This window comes from Marmota marmota, unplaced genomic scaffold (genome assembly GCF_001458135.2).
Source record: "Marmota marmota marmota unplaced genomic scaffold, marMar, whole genome shotgun sequence".
NCBI classification, from domain to species: Eukaryota; Metazoa; Chordata; class Mammalia; order Rodentia; family Sciuridae; genus Marmota; species Marmota marmota.
In genome coordinates this window covers 11019958-11042556 of record NW_025999998.1, presented here as the reverse complement: position 1 = coordinate 11042556, position 22599 = coordinate 11019958, and the positions used below count along the sequence as shown (strand labels likewise).

At 39.7% G+C, this 22599-nt stretch overlaps 1 protein-coding gene across 3 annotated transcripts in view; it reads right to left on the bottom strand.

The window, feature by feature from the left end:
• Positions 1-22593, bottom strand: part of Pip5k1b (phosphatidylinositol-4-phosphate 5-kinase type 1 beta) — a 293002-nt gene extending 270409 nt beyond the window's left edge. For all 3 annotated transcript variants that reach the window (XM_048806865.1, XM_048806868.1, XM_048806866.1), the window contains exon 1: positions 22417-22593. The gene's annotated coding sequence lies outside the window, so the exon portion shown is untranslated. The remainder of the gene's footprint in view (positions 1-22416) is intronic.
• Between the last annotated feature and the right edge of the window lie 6 nt (positions 22594-22599).

Genomic DNA, 22599 nt, shown 5'->3' with positions numbered 1-22599 from the left:
ACCTTTTATTTTACTTATTTATTTTTATGTGGTGCTGAGGATTGAACCCAGGGGTACTTAACCACTGAACCACATTCCAAGCCCTTTTTGTGTTTTATTTTGAGACAGAGTTTTTGCCAAGTTGCTTAGGGCCTTGCTAAGTTGCTGAGGCTGGCTTTGGACTTGTGATCCTCCTCCCTCAGCCTCCCCAGTTGCTGGGATTACAGGTGTGCACCACTATGCCCTGCACAGGTATGTTTTCATGCCACTATAAGGTAGAAAATTTCTAAATTGAACCATTATAAGTTGAGGACCATCTGTGCATAGTTTCAGATAATCTTGAACATCTCTTTAAACAAGCAAACAAAGAGACCCACGTAACTCAAACAGTTGTCAAGACTTTAAAGTAAAAGAAATTCTTTTCAACAACACTTTATTTATTGAAAATCAAATGAAACCCTTATTTCCTTAAGGAATTTATAATCCAAGAGGAAAAGTGAAGATACCTACAAATTAGTGAAAAATACACATTGAAAGATGTTACTTTCCATAGAGAGGTATAAATAAAATGGTTATCTCCTCTAGCTCACTATTTATTCTGTTGTCATGGAAGGATTTCAGAAGCTGCAAGCAAGCAAAACTACTTTGGGACTGGCTCACAGGAACCCCATTGAATGGCTCTGTGGGGGAGGTGCCGGGATTCCTGGAAGACAAAGACCAGCTGGAAGGAGATGAAAGTCATTCCCAAGGCTTCCTATACCTCCTTCCACCCATATTATAAAAAGGGTTGCAGTTGGCTTATGATGACAAACTTCCTGAAACACAGTGGGAAAGAGGCAATTTTCAAAAGCTAAGGGCAAAATTCTAACATTATATCACTTTTTAAAGCAATTTCACAGCCAGGGTTTGCCCTGTGCACCAGCCTGTCTTCAAATCTATATAGAAAACCATCACACACACTTAACCTCAAAGGCTTACTTTAGAACACTAGGGTTGGCTTTTACCCTAATGCCAAACACATTCAGCATCTTCTTTTAACTGCACAGTCTTTCCCTAATTGAGCTGTGTGCTCAACTCCCTTAACCTATTATATACTTCCTTACAATAGATTTGTTTTAGCAATTGCTTTCTCACACCAGTCCCTCTATCTTAATGTTATCCCCTTCACCCTAGGTACCTTATAAAAAGCTTTGCACATAGAAAGTGAACGAAGCATCATTTACTTAGTTCTACCCACTGTATTCCTTCATTCAGTAACTGTTTTCGTCAGCTGTTTCGCTTCTGTTACCAGAAGGCCTGACAAGAATAATTTTAGGAGGTAACGTTTATTTGGGAGCTCACGGTTTCAGAGGTCTCCATTCATACATAGATGGTGACTCCAATCTTCAGGACCCAAGGCAGAACATCATGGCAGAAGGGTGTGGTAAAGGAAAGTAGCTGGGAACATAACACCCAGGAAGAAGTACTGCCACCACATTCTACATCACCTTGGGTCCTGAGGAATGGCATTGATCTTGTCAGGTCTTTTGTTCACAAAAGATTCTCATGACCCAATCATTTCACCCCTAAACCTACTTGCATTGTCTCATGCATGAGCCTTTTGGGGGACACCTTGTATCTAAACCATAACAGTAACTCTCTTAATAATCCACTGAAGTAGGTTATCACTAGCCTCATTTAAGATGATGGTTTTTTGTTAGGAAGACAAAGGGACTAAATCACCTCAGACCTGTCTAGTGCAATGACAACTTCGCTTCTTCCCACTTTTCCCAGAAAAGATACACATCTTATCTAGACATCAATAATATCAGAAATCATATGGGTGCTACAGATACTCATAAACTGATGTTAAATTGTAATATGACACCTTTTAACATCAAGAATTCTAGAATAACCTCTAAGATTCTCAAGTACCTCTGGATCATGGCATATGACCCTTGAAATCAAATTATCATATATAATGAAAGGGATCCATGGGCTTGTCTACAGAAGCCATATGTTTACTTGTTAATAATTGAAGGATCAGTAGGGTAGAACAGATATCAACTGAGACTTCAAGGAAACTAGTAGCCTATCTGGCCCCCACTCAGATTATCTTTTCTTGTGAAAAGAGGAGACATACATATGATACCACCACACAAAAAAAATTTTTAATTCAAAACAATGCTGGGATCCATTAACCCTTTTCTTGTTTTCAAACTAGTTGATTCGTATTTAAACTTAGCATATAGACTAACACCACCTGTTTTAAGGACCTAATGAATTCTCTGGAATTTATTGTTCTACTCCAATACAAGCTGGTGTGAAGAGGTCAAAGGTTTTATTTCTCAACGCAGCCCAGGTCAAACTTCATTACAATGGCTTCCACGGGCTTACTGAAATTCTCTGCTTTTCTGGAATTAGTTGTACATGACATCAAAGTATGCTAGCTGTTAAGAAATGAGAGATTGGCTTTTGTAGAGAAAATTTTTTTAAATGTTGTAATTGGATATGGGCTGTCATAATAAGTCTATACCTTTCTTTAAAGTAGGTTTTTAATCCCAAAATAAATCTCTGCTGACATGGCTCTCTCTTTGGGAATCAATGTTATTTCCAGTAAATCTCAAAGGGCATTTCTTCTGCTATGCTTACCTGTACTGGAAGCAGAGTAGACCTCATCCCAGTTCCTGTCTGTGGGCCTCAGATGCTCCAAATCATGTTGGTCTTGTGTATAATTTTCTACATCCTGTGATATCCTTTCATTAACTGAATTATATTCTTTATATCATATTCATATGTAACAAAATGCACAATAAAAAGAGAAGCACAATCAAACGTGCCTAAGTACTCTATGCTTTCTGGCCTTCCTCAATGCACTTAACTGTAAACAATTTTTCATATATTTATGTATCTCTTCACTTATTTTAAATAGATTTCTCCATAATATTGTATCTGGAAATACTATTCTATTGTTATGAGAGATCATAGTTTAATCATTTCTCCAAATGTTAGATTTTGGAGTTATTTTTAGCCTTTTGTTATTATAATTAACATTGTTCTAACAACATTTTTTTTCCTTTGACCCTCCCACCTCCCCAACCAAAAAGAGAAATTACTGGATCAAAGGGTATGTTCAGTCCAATGACTTTTGTTAAATATTGTTGGTACTCTTTAGATAGTATACACTGATTTTTTTATAATTGATTGATAGATTTAAGTGCTGGGGATGAACCCAGGGATATACTGGTGAGTGATAATAATCATGTGCTAGTATGCAATTCTATCAATATGCAGCCATATCAACCTTGTTACTTACCATTTTAATTTATTTTTTAAATCTCAGTTACCTTGGTTGTATTTCTTTAACAATTATGAATGACTACTTTCGCATTGGTTTTTCTTATGTGTAAAAATGTTAGTCCTTGGGCTGGGGTTGTGACTCATCGGTAGAGCGCTCATTTCGCAAGTGCAAGATCCTGGATTCGATCCTCAGCACCACATAAAAATAAATAAGTGAAATAAAGGTATTGTGTCCAACTACAACTAAAATATAAATATTTAAAAAAATTGATAGTCCTTAAACCTTTGTCCATTTATCCAAATAAAAACTAGTTGTTACATAATTATATATCTTCTACAATCCGAATATTAATTTTATGTGTATGTATACATATAAATATTTTCTCTATTTCATTGCTTTTTTTGAAAACTTAGCTTTTTGGTTCTAATATAATTTTTTATTATGATTGAACATGTTAAGAAATTATCTTCCATCTATATTTTGGATAAGTAAATTAAACTAGAGATTTTTAATATATACAAAATAAATTGTTTCTGTTATCTAGATAACAAATTAAGAATTTACTCTTACTCTTCAATAATCATTGATTTAAAAATATTTGTTTCAAGCATATAAACCAACAAACTTTTTATAAGAAAAATTTAAGAACATGAATATATTTAGTATTTCCAGTTATCCAAACATTTTAAATTCAAACTAATTCTTTAACTCTCTTTACACACCTCCCCATAAACCAATATCCTAACGTATCCTTGCAATTATTATTTTATAGCTAAGAAAGACCATTTTTTTTAATGGTGGTTAAATGTATTAATGCCATTAAATGTAGGAAACAATCAGTAACTGTGCCATGAATTGTTATCTCTATGTAGCTATAACTGAAATACCGTCCCAGCCAATAAACCACCTTTTAAGATGGTACATATTACTATTTAATGCCATCATTTTCACTTGCTCATAGAGGACTTCTCTAGTAGTTAATTCATTCAAACTTTTACTGGATAGTGAAGTGGTCTTCTTGAAATACTTCCTCCTCATGAGATATAGGACAAGAAGTTCTCGTTGGATAGCCTTTCCTTTCACTCAACCCTCTAAGACCCAAAGTCACCATGTGGTTTATAAGGAGCTACTTGTCTTGTCCTCAAGTAACCCGCCCTCTCCTCACCTCTCCCACCTTAGAATACACTAACTTCCTTATAGTGTTTCAAACAGGCCAAACAAGCTTTGCCTCTTAATTTCACTCTTACAATTCCTTCTTTTCTCCATATCTGCAGGGGTTTTTTTTCTACATGTCATTTAGGTCTACATTATAAACTAAATATTTGGATAGTCCTCAATTCATATGTGGGAATTCTTACCCCCGACTCAATGCTATTAGGAGGTGGGATCTTTGGGAGGTAATTAGGTCATAAAGGTGGAGCTCTCATGAATGGGATTAGTGTCCTTATACTAGAGACGAGAACTTGCTTCCTCCCTCTCTGCCATTTGAAAATACAATGAGAAAATGGCCATGTGCAAGTCAGGAAGTCACACATTGGATCTATCAGCATCATGATCTGGGACCCTCCAGCATTCATTGCTGGAAGAAACAAAGATCTAATATTTAAGCCACTCAATCAACGAAACTGTGTTATAGCAACTGAAGGGACTCAGATAATCTTCATGTGCCATGTCTCCAGAGTGGAGTTCCCCAATCTTCCTTCCTAACATCAACACATCACCACCACCAAGATCACCACTTGTCCTAACCAGCTTCATTTCCCTATAAGTCATCTTGTATTTCTTATCCAGATTTATTTTTTCTGTGGCATACTGCATCAAATTATACATTTGTGTTTCTGTTTCATTGGTCCTTCCAACTAGAAAGGAATAATCTTTGTACCCAGAACTGTGTTAATAGGTATTTGAATATCTGCTGAATTATGAATGAACTAAATTAAGTACTTCTTTAGGAAATGGGCTCAAAGAACAAATCAAATCATTCTAGGATCAAGGAGCACCCACTATACATAAAATAGGGTGTCACAGTCACTGTCCTTCCATGATACATATAAAATGACTTAGGTTAGAGAAATAGCTCTGAAGCTGAACAAAGTGGTTTTGAAATCTGACTATGTCACCTCAAATAATGCACCTAGTACTTCTGATCATTGGTTTTCTCATCTATAAAATGGTGATAACTATCCTAAGGGTTGCTGTAATTATCAAGCAAGTTATTGCACATTTACTAGTTAGGAAGCTCCTGGACTGCAGGAAGCATCCATGTCAGTGTTAGATACTCATCAGGACTGTAATTGTAGGACCAACCTTCCTTTCTTCCATCTTTCCTTTATAGAGAACTCTTTAACCATAGATTAACTTTCCATTTTTTCTTATTTCATAACATTCAGTTTCCATTCTTGTTAAGATTTTGATCTAGAATGTAACTCAGTCTCGCGTTCAAGGTTAGAACTTTGTGAAAGTGATTGGATCTTGAAGTTTTTAACCTCATCAATGGATTAATCCATTGATGGATGAATGGACTACTGGGAGGGAGGACCTAATTGGAGGAAGTAGGTTACTGGAGGTGTGCCCCAGAAGGATCTACCTTCTCTCCTTATCCCTCTCCCTCCCCCTCCTCCCTTCTCCTCTCCTCTCCTCTCCTCCCCTCCCCTCCCCTCCTCTTCTCTCTTCTCTCTTCTCTTCTCTCTCTCTCTCTCTCTCTCCCTTTTTCTCTTTTACTTTTCCTATCCTTGCCAATTCCATTTTCCCAAGACAACTATTTTTAGAATTTTCTGCTTTGGCTTCTTGTTGATTATTTTCACAATTCTTCATAACATGCTTAGATCTCTAGGTCTGAATCCTTATACGACTCTGTCCTCCACCCAAAGTTTAATATATTATTGTTTTGATTTTTCTGTGTAGTGCCTCTGCAATTTTAAGTATTCAAGTATTCATTTGTGTTTTGCCAACTTTAGTTCTGAAGTAAAACTGTCTTTACATGTAGAACAACATAATCATCGATGTAAAAATTCTATGCATACTACAAAAAACTTACTATAAATGAGCTTAACATCTAACAAAAAAACTATAAGGATAGAAAATAAACACATGAAAAAAAGTTAAACCTGATTAGCCATTTAAAAAACTCAATATAAAAACACAATGAGCCATAACAATACATTTATCAGGATGTCTAACATGAAAAAGATTGACCATGAAAAGTGTGAATGAAGATGTGGACCAATCGGAACCTTCCTGTGCCGTCAGTGTGAATGCAAGATGGCACAGCAACTCTGGAATTCCACCAACTTCAACAATTATATCTCACTCCCCGATCCCAGGAAATGAGGATATTAGCAGCTTTCCTTTATTCTTCCACATCCCACATTCTGTCAGCATACAACCTATAGTCAGAACCAAATACTCAATATTTGACTCCCAGGGCAGAAAAACCAAAAAAGTCACTGTTATGGTTATGATTATGCCATTGTACTCACTGCCAGGCCAAATAAACAGATTTTGGTCATTTCTTATAGTGACTAAAATGTCATGTCATGACCCCTATGCTGATGCCTTTAAACTCTTTGGTTTCCCTCATTTTAAATCTGGTATTATCCATTTAGTAACTCCACTTAGATACCTTTGTCAATTGACATAGGCCATCAGACTATATATGTCTATTACTAACTGAGGTTTTCATTAGGATTTAACAACTTAATTCCAACAACCTTAAAGATTCCATAGGTGTTAAAAGCGCTTTCTGGGAGATCCTTATATTCCATCTCAATACCAGCACTACTTAAAACCCAGATAATCTCTGCATGCAAGACATGGCATTAGGTGCTCTGCAAGGTATGTTAAGTTGACACCCACAGACTATACCATCTAAATGGAATGAACAATGAGCTTATTTAATAGTTCGAGTGTCAAATCCTACTTTGGATCCTATCATACAAATTAATTGCTGGCTACCAGCATTCTTTTTCTATACCAAGTAACCATGAACTTTGCATCCTTCAATAAACTTCCACATCTAAGATTGTCTTCTTTTTTAAAGATAAAAGCACATTGCTTTCCTTATCTAGGTTGAGGGTATGTTTCAGTTAAGTGTCCCACTTGAACCCTTGTCCTCTGTGGAAAGAAGAGGAACATTCTTCTTTCTGGGGAACCCCTCAGCTTAGATCTGCTCACATCTGGCTATGAAGGTGATTGCCCTGAGCATGACCTGTTTTTGTAGTTCCTATAAAATAAATTCTCTAATGTGTGTGATACTTTTGTTCTAAGGACCTCAAAGGCCATCTTCCATCTGACCTCACAATGTGCCTTTGATGGAGGTCAGGAGCCTGTGTATAGACGTTCATTCCACAGATGAGGAAAAGAAAAAGACACAAAAGAGGTCAAGTCACTTGACCAAAGGTCACCAAAGTGTCAGCACAGGCTGGATGAATCAAAATCCCTGTGTCTTGAACCAAAGCTCTCACTGCATCCAAATTCAGCTTGTGCAAATACATGCAAAATGTCATTTAAAAACACAGGAAGTTTGGCCCAATGAGACCAGAAGATAAACTGCTTTCAACAAGCTGCAGTAGGTAGAGGGGAACTGTCAAAAGATATACTCTCTTCCTCTAAAGGTTAAAATAATGAAGAAGACAAATGATAAGAATTCTAAACTGGTTTTGTGGACCTTTTTGATACTCCAGTTTCTTTTTTATTGAGAAATACAACATTCAGCTGTGAACATGCGATGCAGACACTGTTTAATTCAAGGTACATCAACTGATAAAAACCCTTACAGAACTTGAGATTTTCATCTTTTTCTTTCATTGTTTTAAAGGGGAATAAAAAAAAAATAATCCACGAAAAGCAGTAGCAACAGCAGCAGCAGCAGCTAGTGTGTAGAGGGCATGGGGACCGTTAGGCTGGGTGGGAACATTGAGTGGGAAAAGATGTGGTCCCTGCTGTCAGGACAGGAGTCTGCTTGGAGAGATAAGCTGAGAACAAGTGACAAGTGAGCCTCAAGGGAAGGCTCCAAGAGTCACAAGAACAAGAATGCCAAAGACAATGTGTGCTGGAGAAATTTCTGGGGAAGCAGGTGTGGGGATCAGAGAGGTCCACGAATAATGGGATGTATGTGACATCATGAAAATCAAATGCCATTTCACTATGCAGAGAGGAAAATGGAAGAAGATTCATTAAGGAAAAAAAAGAATGAATGAAGGTATGGAGAAATGAAATTGCAAATGAAAATCATGGAATGATATTTTCTCCTATTACACAGCTTTCTCAGGGAGTCTGATTTAATCTCATGGTTTGAATAAGTGACAGTGTCTCCGTCCTGATCTCTCTGCTTATATCCACACTCAGACACAGCTGCCTTCCAGACTCCACTTGATGTCCTGCAGGTGTCTCAATCCTATCACTGCCTGGAGCACCTGACCAAACATAGTGATCATCTCCCTCATGGACCACTCTCCTTACTGCCACATCCTACCTCAACATCCCACCAGCATCTCAAATCCAAGTCCAAAACAGGACTCATCATTACAGGCCCCCTGCATCTGTCACCCTATCTATGCTGCCTCTCATATCATATGGCTCCAACACACTAAGTGTTCTCACCCGGTTGAGCATTACTCCCCAATTTCTCTATCTCCTCAAGCCAAAAGCCAGAGATTCACCTTCTTCTACTCATGCAATTCCCTCAACATTCACATCTAAGTGAGTCACCAGATCCTAAAAATGCTCTCCACTCAATCTCAAATTTGCTCACACTTCCTCATCCTCACTACTCAAACTCAGGTCTGTGTTTCTCCACAATTAGCCTTACTGCCTCCAGTTTCTTTCCCTTCTACTTCAGCTCTAAACTATAGCCCAGGTGACTGACCTAAAACAAAACATGAGCTAATCACTTGGCCGTGAATCTCTTCTTGCTGTTGCCTCGTTGCTTGTAGAAGCAAAGTTTAGGCCACTTAGCACAGCTGATGAGAAGTGCATGGTAGGGTACCAACAAACCCCTCCAGCTTATCTCCTTGTACCCACACCTACTCTGCCTGTTATCATATCATATGGCTCCAACACACTAAGAAGATGTATAATCTCATGCCTTCTTATGTGTAGAGACATACAAATTCATTCAGATAGCTTAAAGCAATGTTAATTGCAGGCCACCTTCATGCTGGACACTACTCTAAGCCCTGGGGATATGGGAGTGGACAAGACAAAGTGAAAGTTTATGCTTCAGTGAAGGAGGCAGACAAATGAAGAAACAAATACAGATGTAATGTGAGGGAGTGTTGATGATCATCCCTGGAGCTGTCAGGCACATGTGCAGGATACACAACACTCAGTTCCAGAAAGCTTCTACAAGTCTTCTGACATATGTGGAAATGACTATTCCTTGTAGAGAGTTTGCACAAAAGGAAATGATGCATCATGTTTACATTATAAACTGCCATGTAGGAGAGGGAGTTTCTGAGAAACTGCTAAGCTAAATAATGAAGCCCAACTGTACACAAATCTTACAAGCTGAATTTCCATTCTGCCTTCTATAAACAAACACAAACAAAAGTCATGTTTCTCTCTTAACCCTTAGCATGGGTGATTGATTTCCCATTTGCTCTACTCTCCATCAATCTTCTCCACTCTGTCTCAACTATCTATCTTGGGAAAAACAATAAAAGGGCATCATTTAAAAATAGCTTGCCGAAGCATGACATAATTGTTTTTTCATTTTAATATAATGAGTCCAAAAGCCTAAGAAGACTCTAGTTCACATCACTCTTTTAAAAATAAGTTAATGTTTTAGTATTCACCTTACTTGCTTTATGGTAGATTTGCCAATGGAAGATGGAAATCAAGAAAATTTGGAGAATTCTTCTCTGCAATTTCTTCAAGGGATAGAGAAGACCTTTGGTAATCTATAATCTACAAAGTGACAACACATTGAAAATGAAACTGTCATCAACATAATTATCACTTACCACTATCACTAAGTGAATTGAAAAGTCTATGAAATCCTGCTTTAGACCAGAAGGCAGTAAACTCACCATCAATATTAAAAAAAAAAAAAAAAAAAAGTAAACTGCCTATCTCAAATTTAAAAGGTAGCACTTTTTGTATCTGAACAGCCTAAAATCAGAATGTAAGGAAAACATGCTCTTCACTGGGTGTTATGGTTTGGATACAAGGTGTGCCCAGAAGATCCTATGTGAATGCCAGACTATTCAGAAGTGAAATGATTATATTACGAGAGCCGTGACCTGATGGCTCCCTCCTAGTTTGAACAGGCAAACTGGGTGGCACCTGTAGGCAGAAGGCCCCTTCCTCCCCTACCCCCTCTCTGCTTTCTGGCTGCCTTGAGCTTTGTTCTGCCAAGCCCATCAACTATGGTGTTCTGCCTCACCTCAGGCCTAGAGCTGTGGAGTCAGCCCACTGTGGACTGAACCTCTGAAACTGAGCCAAAATAAACTTTTCCTCCTCTAAGTTGTTCTTGTCAGGCATTTTGGGCAGAGCAATGAAAACCTAACTAAAGCACTGGCCAATGAATTAAGTAAAGAAAAAAAAAAACCCAAGCTTACTGGATTTACAAGTAAAATTCTTGAGGGCCTCCCTCAAAAACTCTTCCCACCCTTTAAAAAAATACTAATCAAAAAGAATAATAGGAGTCTTTAGTGCAACCACAGTTAAGACAGTATGGTTATCATGTGGTTCCCATGATCACAACAGATTCTCAATATCAAAACATTAGTGAAGAGGCTCATTGCTAAAAGCCTTAGAAGCAAAGCCCCTTCAAATCAATTTATAAAAGGCAGGTAAGAGTTTCAAAACTTTAAAAAAAAAAAAAAATCCCTGTCATTTGATGTGGGGCAAAGAGCCTTGCAACCCCGAACACATCTTAAATCATCAGACTTACTCTTTTCTGTAAGATTTCGTAAAAAATTAGGGAAAGATGTCACAGCTTTGGGAAAATTTTTCTGTTGAAAAATTGGCCATAGTACATGTTGGCACTTAAAAAAAAAAAATCACACACAAATCCTTTGTAAACAGAACATTGTTCTAGAAGAGAAACACCCCGCCCAAAGGGTCTGAGAAACCCGGCCTTAGTGCCCTGGTTGATCTCTTTTTGTTTTGTGTTTGGGTGGCCCATTAAAAACAGCAGGCTGGAAGTCTCAATGAACTTCAGGTAGAAAGAAATAATAACATTTTCAAATTATGCTTAACATTTTTAACTTACGTGTAACACTAAGAATGACAGTATTGGTTCTTGCTAAAATAAATGAACATAAACTTTAAGGTGAACATTGTATGAAAAAATATAGATATACCCCTATTTATAGGCTTTCATTATTAAAGTTTTTCAGTCTTGTGTAACAAATATGGCAGCCTCAAGGACCACTCTCCTTTACATTCTATCAGGTGCCTGCTTTCCAAGTCTCACCAGGCTTTCTCCACAAAAAACTTTGCAGGAAGAGTCTGTAGGTAGTCATTAACCACAATCCTCCATGAATTCATAGGAAGAGCACTGAACATGGTATCATGGCACAGGATATAGAGCACAACTCACAAGAAGCATGGAGGGGACCAAAGATGTTACTCATGCTTCCTGAACTGCACATCTCAGAACCCTTTAATGGAGAATGAAATCTACTTGGTGGGTCATGACCAGTGATTGGAAGGTGGTGGGTGCGGTGAAAAGGAACATATCATAAATGACAGGGCACATGTCATGTAGTATGGTTGAGGGCTGTTTCATGAAACCTTTGTTTTGATTTTATTTTATATATTATATGTGTCAATAAAGAATATGTTTTTTATAAAGCACCAACTGGGCCATAAACTGACCAACTATATCTACCCAAAATTCATATTGAAATCGTAACCACAATGTTACTATCACAATGTGATAGCACTAGATGATGTGGCCTTTGGACAGTGACTAGGTCATGAGGGCAGAGCCCTCAGGAATGGGATCAGTGTCCTAATAAAGGGAGCCTAAAACACCCTCCCTCCTTTCTTTTCCCATGTGAAGATATAATGAGAAGTAGGCAGTCTGCAGCCCAGAAGGTAGCCGTCACCAGAACCTGACCATTCTGGCAAGCTGATCTCAGACTTCCAGCCTCTAGAACTGTGAGAAATAAATTTCTGTTTTTAATAAGCTACCCAATCTGTGGTAGTTTGTAACAACAGCCTGAGCTCAGACAGGTTGGTATTTCACTTTTATTTGCTGTTCAGGTATGACAGAGGAGCTGACAAAGCCACATGCAGAGATTCAATGCAAGCTTCAGCCAGGCCAATTTGTATCAACCAATCTCTACATGATGCTACAATCCTGTCCATTATTCCAATCCTAAAGACACCTAGATGTTCAGAGAAAGCTCCAACTCACCCGTCCTCCACAACTGCTTTGCTCTTGAAGAATTAGGTTATACTGACCTTTATATTCAGATTAAATGATATGTCTTGGGATGAGAGCAATCAGGCAAACTTGATTTTAAGTCCTGTTGTATGCTGTGGAATCCCCTTAAGCAGAAGCCACATGACTGTCCAACAATGTGCAGAGTAAGTAAAAAGTTATCCTTAAAGACAAGCATTTTTTGAGGGCAGCCTCCTTTGTATAATACCTCTATCTTCTTTTCTTTAAATAACTCAGATTCCCATCTCTTTGCATCCCTTGTGATGACTTCCCTTTTACTTTTATAATTGTGAGCAATCCATACATAGGGTTCAAAGAGGTTAAAAAATGGTCTGTAATGAGAAGCCTCCCTCCCATCTCTGCGTCCCACACTCTGAGCCAGTTCACCTCCCCAGAGGTAAACAAGGACAACAGTGTCCATTCCAAAGTATTTCGAATCAGAATTTGGGGGTAACATTTCTTGGGAGTAAGAGTTACAGTTACCATTGCAGAAAGGCTGAGCATGACAGCTCTGTGATTCAGTGGTGGTAAAGAAAGTCACAGAAAGTCCATGGGCAGGATCAACAGTACAAGGTGGTTCATTTGTGATCTCTATATGTTTCCTTTCTTCATTAAAAATTTACAAAAAGGACTTGTGTGCAAGTGCTGGAATTTATTGAATTATTTAATCAATGAAGCTTTATATGTGTGGGTACTATGTTAACTGCTAAGGATGCACTAGAGAAGAAGCTCACAGATGGGGACTTCACTCTCCTGATACTTAGGACCAGATGGGTCCAAATGAATCCTGCAATCAGAGCTGCTGGCCCTATCCTAGACTGGGTAGGTGGTGAAAGCCTTCTTCCAAAAGTACCCTTAGAACTGATCTGATGCATGGTCAACCAAGGTAAAGAACTCCCCAGAAGGAGTCACACATGGACTTTAGGGAGGTGCTCAGTGTGGCCGAACACAGTGAGGGGCAGAGTGGTACACCTGAGCTAGGCAGGACCCAGACTGTATGGGCCCCTGAAACCACATCAGTGATCTAAATCTTTATTCCAGGCCCACTGGGAGGCACTGAATAGTCTGAGGCAGATCTAAGTGAGTCTCTCTCACCAGACCAATCCCCAACCATGCAGAGAATCTTTCCTCCACCTATTTCAACTGTTTTCCACTATGAGGAAGTACAGAAAGTGGATTTCAAACCATGCTTCTTTATTGACACTGCCAGCTGTGCAAAGTAACCTGAGCCTTCTCCCCAGAGCGGCCAGGTTAAGCCCACCCAAGGGGCAGAGGTAGCACCTCTTGGAAGAGCATTGCATTTTATCCCCAGCCTGTGGTTGCAACACATCTCTGCTACAGTGGCCACAAACATGATGCTGGGACTGTAATAACCCTAGTATATTACCAACTGTGGCTGGGGGCAGTAGTTTTTAGTTCCTTGTTAGAATAAATGAGTGTACCTTAGAAATTTCAGAGCACCTTAAAAACCTGGTATGCGGAGGAGTTAGGCAAGTTCCCAGAGCCACAGTGGAATTTTTGTCCTACACCTGTAAGAGCAGCTGAATGTACTTGTGAACCTGGACCTGACTGCACTCCAGGGGATCCAAAGTGTCAGGCTAGGTTGCTGTTTGGAAGAACAAGTGCTCAGAGGCTGTGCAGGAGTGCAAAAGGCCACAATGTGGAAATCCCTTGTGGCTAGAATGTTCCACGAGGGCTCAGCTGGGCACAGGAGGAAAAGCTCCAGTCAGCAGAGTTTCAGGTCCTTCAAGTCATCTTAAGCATACTGGCTGCAGCATGAGTAATGGGTTACAGGAAGGTCACAGTGGATGCAGACCAGTGAGGCTCTGGCCACCATCCACCAGAGATGAGAAGCTGAGAGGGAATCTACAGAAATGATGAGAAGCAGATGGATGAGAGAGATTTCAGAGAGCAAGATCAACAGAAAATGGTAACAGATTAGATGCAAAGGATAAAAAGGATGGAGCCAAGAAAAGCTCCCAAGTTTCTGCTTGTGTGACTTGGTGGCTAGTGTACCTCAGAGCAGGGAATCTTTCAAATGCATTAGATATGGAGAGAAAAGATCAAGATTCTGGGCTTGGATGTGTAGAATGACCAGAGTTGAGAGAGAGAGAGAGAGAGAGAACACGAGAGAGCCAGTCAGCCAAACAGACACATCTAGGTTGCAGACATAAATTTTATATTCTCTTACAATTTTCTTTTTCATATTCTTATTCCAAAGTTCCATTTGAGACACTGGTACATAAGAGCAAAGGAGTGTGGGCTTTAAAATGACAAAACCCAGGACTAGATGATGACTTAGCATCATCCCTTACTGGCTCTGGGCTCATGAGCAAGTTGCTAACTGACTTGGTTTCCACTTCCCTATCTATGGGGGAGGATGCTGCAGCCCACCTTGCAGGCACATGGGGAAAATAAAACTAAAACCATTTGAGAAGTGCTTGGAATGGAGTGAGTTCTCAACCAAATCAATCTCCTTAAAAGGACCACATTTGTACTTGCTTTTTGGTATACTCCTTAGCACCTGGCATTGCCTTAGCTAAAAGACTCATCAATATCTAGTGTATTGAACTGATTTGAAATACTCTGAGAACTGTCAGAAAACCACTGTTTTTCCTCCTAAACACAATCACGAGCTCTGAAAACCTTTCCTCCCACCTGGGCATCCTATTGAAACAAAACCCAAACATACATCTTTTCATGGGGCTTACCCTCATCATCCACATTCCCTGAATCATCTCCCAATCCTGGGGTATGCACCTCTTGGCAGAGCCGGTGGCTATCAGAACCTTTTCCATATACTATCTAAAGTTCTAGTCACCCAATCCAGTCACAAGAAATTGTTCTCTTGTGATCCACATGGTTCTAAGAAAAGCCACGACTGGCAGAAAGAGAATTTTTCATTTTTTCCCTGGTATTTCTGATAAGCTGCCAGATGGCATCTTCTTTGCACACCTCGAGATTCATCTGGGAATACGGAACACTCCAGAAGTCAACACTCTGAACATCGGGTTTAACGTTTACTGCCAATATTGAGCATGTATCAGACTCACGTGGAGTCTGTTGACACTCAGATGTCTGAACTTCATCCTCAGAGTTCCTGATTCAGCTGGTTTGAGGTAGAGGAAGGGAATTTGCAGTTCTGACAAACTCCCAAGTGATGCTGACACTGTTGGTCCAAGGACCACACTTTGAGAACCATAGTCTTGGCTTCTCCCAAGATATGGGACTATTGATAATATCTAATGTTTAAAGAAAAACCAGCTGAGATTAGCAAACTTTACATAAGATATCACAGAATTTTCCTTGTATATTGTCCATGATGTCTTCATTTGGAATCACATGTATGTTTATGATTTATGTATAGGAAGCACCCGTTTTAAACATTTTGGAAAGTTTAAGTCAATGTTTGGTCATTTCTACTCTGTTTTCCAACATTCATGTCAGAGTACATGAAGGAATTGCTCTTTAAATAAGGAGAACACTTCACTCATAATCATGCCAAAATTTATTCATAAACAAATGTTTCTTCCTGCTGGAAGTCTGGGTCACCATTCTAACACAGAGAATTAGAATCTCAACCATTCAAATACTGTCTTCATAGCTGAATGAAATAAGCTTTAGTGACTGTGGTGGTAGTCCACTTTATCTTGGCAGGATAGATGAGACTTGCTCTGTTTTAAAAATATTTACTGAGCACCTACTATGTGCCAGCCACTAGTAAAACAGTGTTAAAGAGCCATGACCTCTGTCCTCAAAGACTGTGTAATTTGGGGTTCAGTGTGAGTATGGGCATAAGTCACAGAAAAAGACGTGAAATACACAAACATCTAAGTATTCATTGTGACAAGTGAACAAAACTCATGAGGAAGGTCCCCTCTAAGGATATATGATTGAAGAAGACCTAGGAGGACGTGATACATTTTTTGGTGGGGAGGGGTACCAGTGATTGAACTCAGGGACACTCGACTACTGAGCCACATTCCTAGCCCTGTTTTGTATTTTACTTAGAGACAAGGTATCACTGAGTTGCTTAGCACCTCGCTTTTGCTGAGGCTGGCTTTGAACTAATAATCCTCCTGCCTCAGCCTCCCAAGCAGCTCAGATTACAGGCATGTACCACTGTGCCTGGCTAGGACATGATACTTAAACTGATTAACTTAGAGGACTTTCAAGTCCATTCTTGTCTGTATTACCCTGAGCCAAACTCACTATTCAAGTCTCTCTCAGTGCTTTAAAAACATGTTTACTATGTTTAAAGGAAGAATAGACAAATTTTGTACATTACTCTTCTGCTAAAAAAAGAGAAATAAATAAAAATGATTCCTAGTTGAGTTAGTTTTAAAAAGTTGGATTCTATCAAATGCCTACTGTTAATAATTCTAAAAATGAAAGGCCAGGCACAGTGCATGTAGCTTGGGAGGCTAAGGCAGAAGGATTCTGAGTTCAAAACAAGCCTCGGCAACTTAGCGAGACCTTGTCTCTAAATCAAATATAAAAAAGGGCTGGGGATGTGGCTCAGTGGTTAAGTGCCCCTGGGTTCAATCCCCAATACCCAAAATAAATAAATAAATAAGTAAAAGAAGCACCACTATAAACTACTGAAACTAGTCTCTATCAGCCTGCCTAATATTTCTAAAATGGTTCAGAAAAGATTAAAATCATTAGAACATCCCAAGATTTCGAAGAGTACTATTAATCTAGATGAATTACTCAGTATATTTATTAAATCCTTACCATTTGCCAGATGTAGTGCTAAGTTCCAAGAATATAAATATAAATAAAACATGATGCCTAACCTTTCACACTGATAAATACTTGCCAAATACCTATGATATTCCAACTACTCCCTCAAGAAGGTTACAGTATTTCTTTTCATTTTCTAACTGCTGTTTTTGTTTCCTTATTACCAAATGCTAAGACCATGTGATTTTGAATGCAGGCACAATTTTTAAAGGAAAGTGGAGAAAAGCATGTATTAAATGTTAAAAACCCATCATGCAACGTGTTGAATCTATTGCATTTCTTGTGCCAGTCTATCCACAGAGTAAAGAAACATATTCTTATGGCCCCTATAATATTCTCCTCCCTAGACTCCTAGCTCCGCATTACTGAGTAGAGAAGGCTTAGATGTCACCTTTTTCCTCACAAAAGAGATGAACTTTCTATGCTCCTGTTTCTGAACTTTAGTTCTAGTTCAAGGTAATTATGCTTCTTGAGATTCCAGTCCTGACAATTTCAGTCCTTGCCTAACTGTCCCCGAGAAGACATGCAACCTTTTTTTTTTTTTAGAGGAGGAGCAATTCTAAACAATGCTTTGTATTTCATTGCAATTTCATAACTGACTTTATAAACAACATTAGGGAAAATGAGTCTCAAGAACTCATTGTTCACCAATTGTGTAAACTCCCCCCAAACTACCTGCCCGTTGTCTACTCAGTCCCACAAACAGTACAGTAGAAGGCTACCCAGAGAAGGCACACTTCCTGAGGTTGCTCATTCAAGTGTGGGCTTAACTCCAAATGACAAGAGCAAGACACTGTTTGCTCATGGAACAAGCAACCATGTCCTAGTCATCATGTTTCAAATCTTTCCAAAGTAACCTAATTTGGGTAGAATTCATGTGATTTCCTGGGTGAACATCTCCTTTCCAGATTTCTGGTAAAACTCTACACAAGATGATACCATCGAGAAGAAATGTACAAAAATCAACCCTGTTTCACTAGGCTCATCTTTTATTTTGAAAGGACTTGGCTTAAAAAAATTATTTGATAATGGCTGCTAATTGTTTATGACACAGTACTTAGAAAAATTTCATCAATAAGTTAAGCTTAAAGCTGATTTGTTACAAAGGAGGAGAAAACCCTAAATAAACACATGCCAGGTTCCCCCACCACCACCACTACCAATTTCCCTGGCATTTAGAAGAAATACATCCTGATCCATAGATAAGACCACAAATGAACAGCTGAGCTACATAATGTACAGTTCTAACTGGGCAGCTTCTAAAAAAATAAAAGGACTCCTTCCAGCTCGAGGAAGTGGACTTTATACAAAGAGAAAATATTTCCACAACAAATACATTTAGGACTTGCTGTTTCACAGAATAACTCTTAAGGCTCTAGCCATAGGGGGAAAAAATCAGTTTTCCAGGATATTAAATGTTCTGACTCACCATTTAACAAAAGTACAAGCAAAATGCAAATGCAAATTAAATGGATACATATTTATGACTTTACTGGCTGGATGACAGGGCCACCTTTTGCTTCTGGCTTTATTTACCAGGAAGAGAAGCTTAGAAAACCAGCATACATTTATGATTCTATACAAACAATTCCCTCTCTTCAAGCACTTGCTCAGCAAAGTATTAATTCTGAGTCTGCTAATATATGTAAGAGAATCATAGTGAATAGACAAGAATGGGCAAACATTTTCTCCTTAATGGTATTTAAATGGACAAGCAATTTAAAAATATGAGTGCTAACTCATTTAAAAATATAATGATTCTCTAAATATTACTAGCAAACTGCAGTTTTCTGCTAACCTCTATGATTTCTACAAGTGAACCATGTGCCTTCACCATAGAGCTCCTGGCACAGCTCTGAATACAAATCTCCTTAGGAATTTCATAATGACCCTGACCCCTCCCACTATCATTCCTGTGACCACCAGCAAGTCAGTTTAGCTCCTAAGTTTCAATCCTCTTACTTATGAAAGATGTGTCTTTAAACTTGTGACAATTTGAATTTTTTTTTATCAGAAGGGAATATACCTCAATCCCTTATATAAATGGAGTTAAAATTTCCCATCTATTGTATTCCTTGTCATCATTCTTTCCCGACATAAAACAAACAAACAAACAAACAAAAACTCACCACTTTTCTGTACAAAGGAAGGAGGGGTGGGAAGAGAAGAGGATTCTTAAAGGGAACAGAAACAAGGTTGTTTTTATTAGGTTTCCCCTCTGAAACCACAAATTAGTATTAGCATCTGCTGAAATTTATGCAATATCACATATAAAAAAGAGCAGTTGGTACCTTCATCTCAAGGTATGCCCTTTCATAAAATGGCACAAGTCAATGTCCTATTTTAGCCAGCTATACATTACCAACAACAAGAGGAGAGAGGCAAACAAAAGAACATGATACAGATGCATGAGTCTACTGCATATAGGGAGAAAGGAAAACTCTTCTTTATGCGATGAACTCAGGAAAGAGAACAATGGGCTCCTGTACCTGCTTCAGAAGACACACCTCTTGTAGGTAAACTATCCTATGTGCTGGGAATTTACACGATGAGATGCTGTCTATGTTTTACAGCGTATATTTTCCTTATGAATGATTTCATTCACCTCCTTCATTTATTCAACAGAGCTACTCAACAGAGTACTTACTATATGCAGGTTCCAAATCTTAAAAGAAAAGCCGGAGCTTACTTTTGGAGTATTCAACCAACATGCATCTTAGAGCACATTGGCCCACCAATATTTTCAAGTCAAATAAAAGTACTGATCAACATAGATACTAAGCTAAAGCACACCTCTATTTTTCTTTCCCATCATCAAGTGGGATGTGGTGTAAGTAGGGAAGAGTAAATTAAAGGTGGAATAAATTAGTTATATCCCTTAGTTGATAGAGGGTAAAAAAACTTTGGATTCCCCTAAAAGAAACCATACCATTGGCTTACAAATACATTGGTCAACGTTACAGAATCCTAAAACTAGAAAAAGAAACATAATTTAATATGAACCTTTTGTTTTATGAGAGACTTGAGACTTGGAGGTAAGATGATCTAAATGTAGTACTTAGAGCTGGAACCTGGGTCAGCAGCTGGCAAGTTTAACAGTCTCTGGTGCATTACAGGATCCAAGATGTATCTCATCAAAATAGAAATAGAACAAGGGAAGAAAACAAAACAATTCATGAGACAAAAGGAGATGAGTTCTTGCCTTGTAAATTCCACAAAATTAGATGTAGCACCACAGAAAACTCCCACCACTTATCTAAACCTCAGTTTCCTCATTTGTAAAACGTGAACAGTTACTCAGAGTGAGACTGTACAGACCACAAAAAAAGGCAGAAGTACAGAGGTGGCACTGGGTTATGACAGCAAACCTGGCTGTGACTCTAATACTAACCACTTGTTACAGTGATAAATTCCTTAATCTGATTTTTCCTCCCATTTCTCCTATAAACATGTGGTTAATAATCTTTGCCCTATCTCCCTGGGAAATGGAATGGGAATAATGAAAAACATTTTAAAATTAAATCTTTAAAGTCTTCTTAATTTGTACATAAATGTAATGTGGTTTTTATCCTTCAGTTCTCTGCAGTTTTCCTTCCCTACTAAGACATGATCACACATCAGGCTCAGATGTAGCACCTTTCTCATCAATTCTTATAAGCCTCCGTTCACATAAAGGGAGGCGACCCTTTCCCTCAGCTGAGATGCTACAGGACACTTGAGGCTCAGTCTGCTGCTGGCTTGGACCTGGATGGGAAAGGTTTATTCCTAGGGTTCCTTTCAGCTGGGAATGCTCTGACAAGCTTCCATGAACACTATTTACTTCATCACATTAGAATCCTCATGAAACCACTCCTTTGACTTTTCTTCACTCCAACAACTAACTGCAAAACACTCCAGCCTCCCCACCGAAAACAAGGGGGAAAGTCTCTGGATGGATGCGCCTCTTCACGAGACAAAAGGGGTTTCCCAAACCAACGCTGAGAGTACTGATATGGGTCCACTTCTTCCTTGCACATGATTAACACATTCTTTGTCTCTCTCACCCCATCCCCTAAGGATCATTCACCTTAGATCCAGGGTTCCAAGCAGGCAGAGAATGTCATCAAGTAGTAGTGGTAAGGGGTGTTGTTTTTTGGTCTGCCACACTCTCCCTTTCAAAGCGTCAGAGTAACTAGTATTTCCTTGTTCGGAGCTCTGATTTCAGTAGAATAGATGAAAAATTCATCAACCTACCCAAACAACTTCTCCAGAACAGGTTTCTACCCAATCATACTGGGCACCAGAGACCAGCGAGCTGGGGGCGGGGTGGGGGGGTGGTGATGAAATGACAACATGCTCATCTGTATAGATGAGAGATAAGCAGACATTTGTTGTCTTCTCTTCTGGCGACTCTTGGCACCGGCATGGCACACTAAATCCCGGCACTCTCCCTTCTCATTGCCCCACACTCCTGCCCCCCGCCCCAGATGTTGAAGCGTCATGTTGACCGGCTGGGGAAGAGAGCTGGAAAACGCAGAAGTCGCCTGCTGCATTTAAGCTGAAACCATACCGCACCTGTTCAATCCGGCTCCGGAGCCAGAAATGACCAGAACACCGACTCACAAGCCCCTCTTGAGATCCCAGGGCAACCTAACAAGTTCGCCTCTGTTTGGTACCAGGGGAGAGCGGTGGAGAGACCTTTCCTTCTGCTGCCAAAACTCTGCAGGTTCCCCGAAGAAGGGAAAGGGGCTCCAGATTAAGTGAGCCCAGAGTGATAGCTGAGTGTCTCTGCGGCCTGGGGGACCCGGGGGACCAGTCGGTGGGTACCAGCGGGGAGCGCGCAGCTGTGGCCCCCAAGGAACCAAGGTCCCGCTTCGGTGGCCACGGGCGCCCCCTCCACGTCGTCTTCAGCACAACGCAGACTGGCGAAATGACATGGTAGAGACCCGTCAGGTTTTACCAGAAACACTGAGCCCCCGAGCGCTAGTCGCTCGGGAGAGTCTAGGGGGGAGGGGCCGGGGACGCGCAGGAAACTTACCTCACCCGGGCAGCCTCAGTGAGCCTCTGCTGTTGAGACCAGTTGCGCCACAGCCTCCAAGTTATCGGGATGTTGTTGCTTTCCCTGGGCGAAGGGAGAGCGTCGCAGGCGAGGAGCTGGAAGGTCGGCGGGGTGGGGACCGGCAGGTGCCGGGGCCGGAGCCGCGCGGCCAAACTCGCCCCG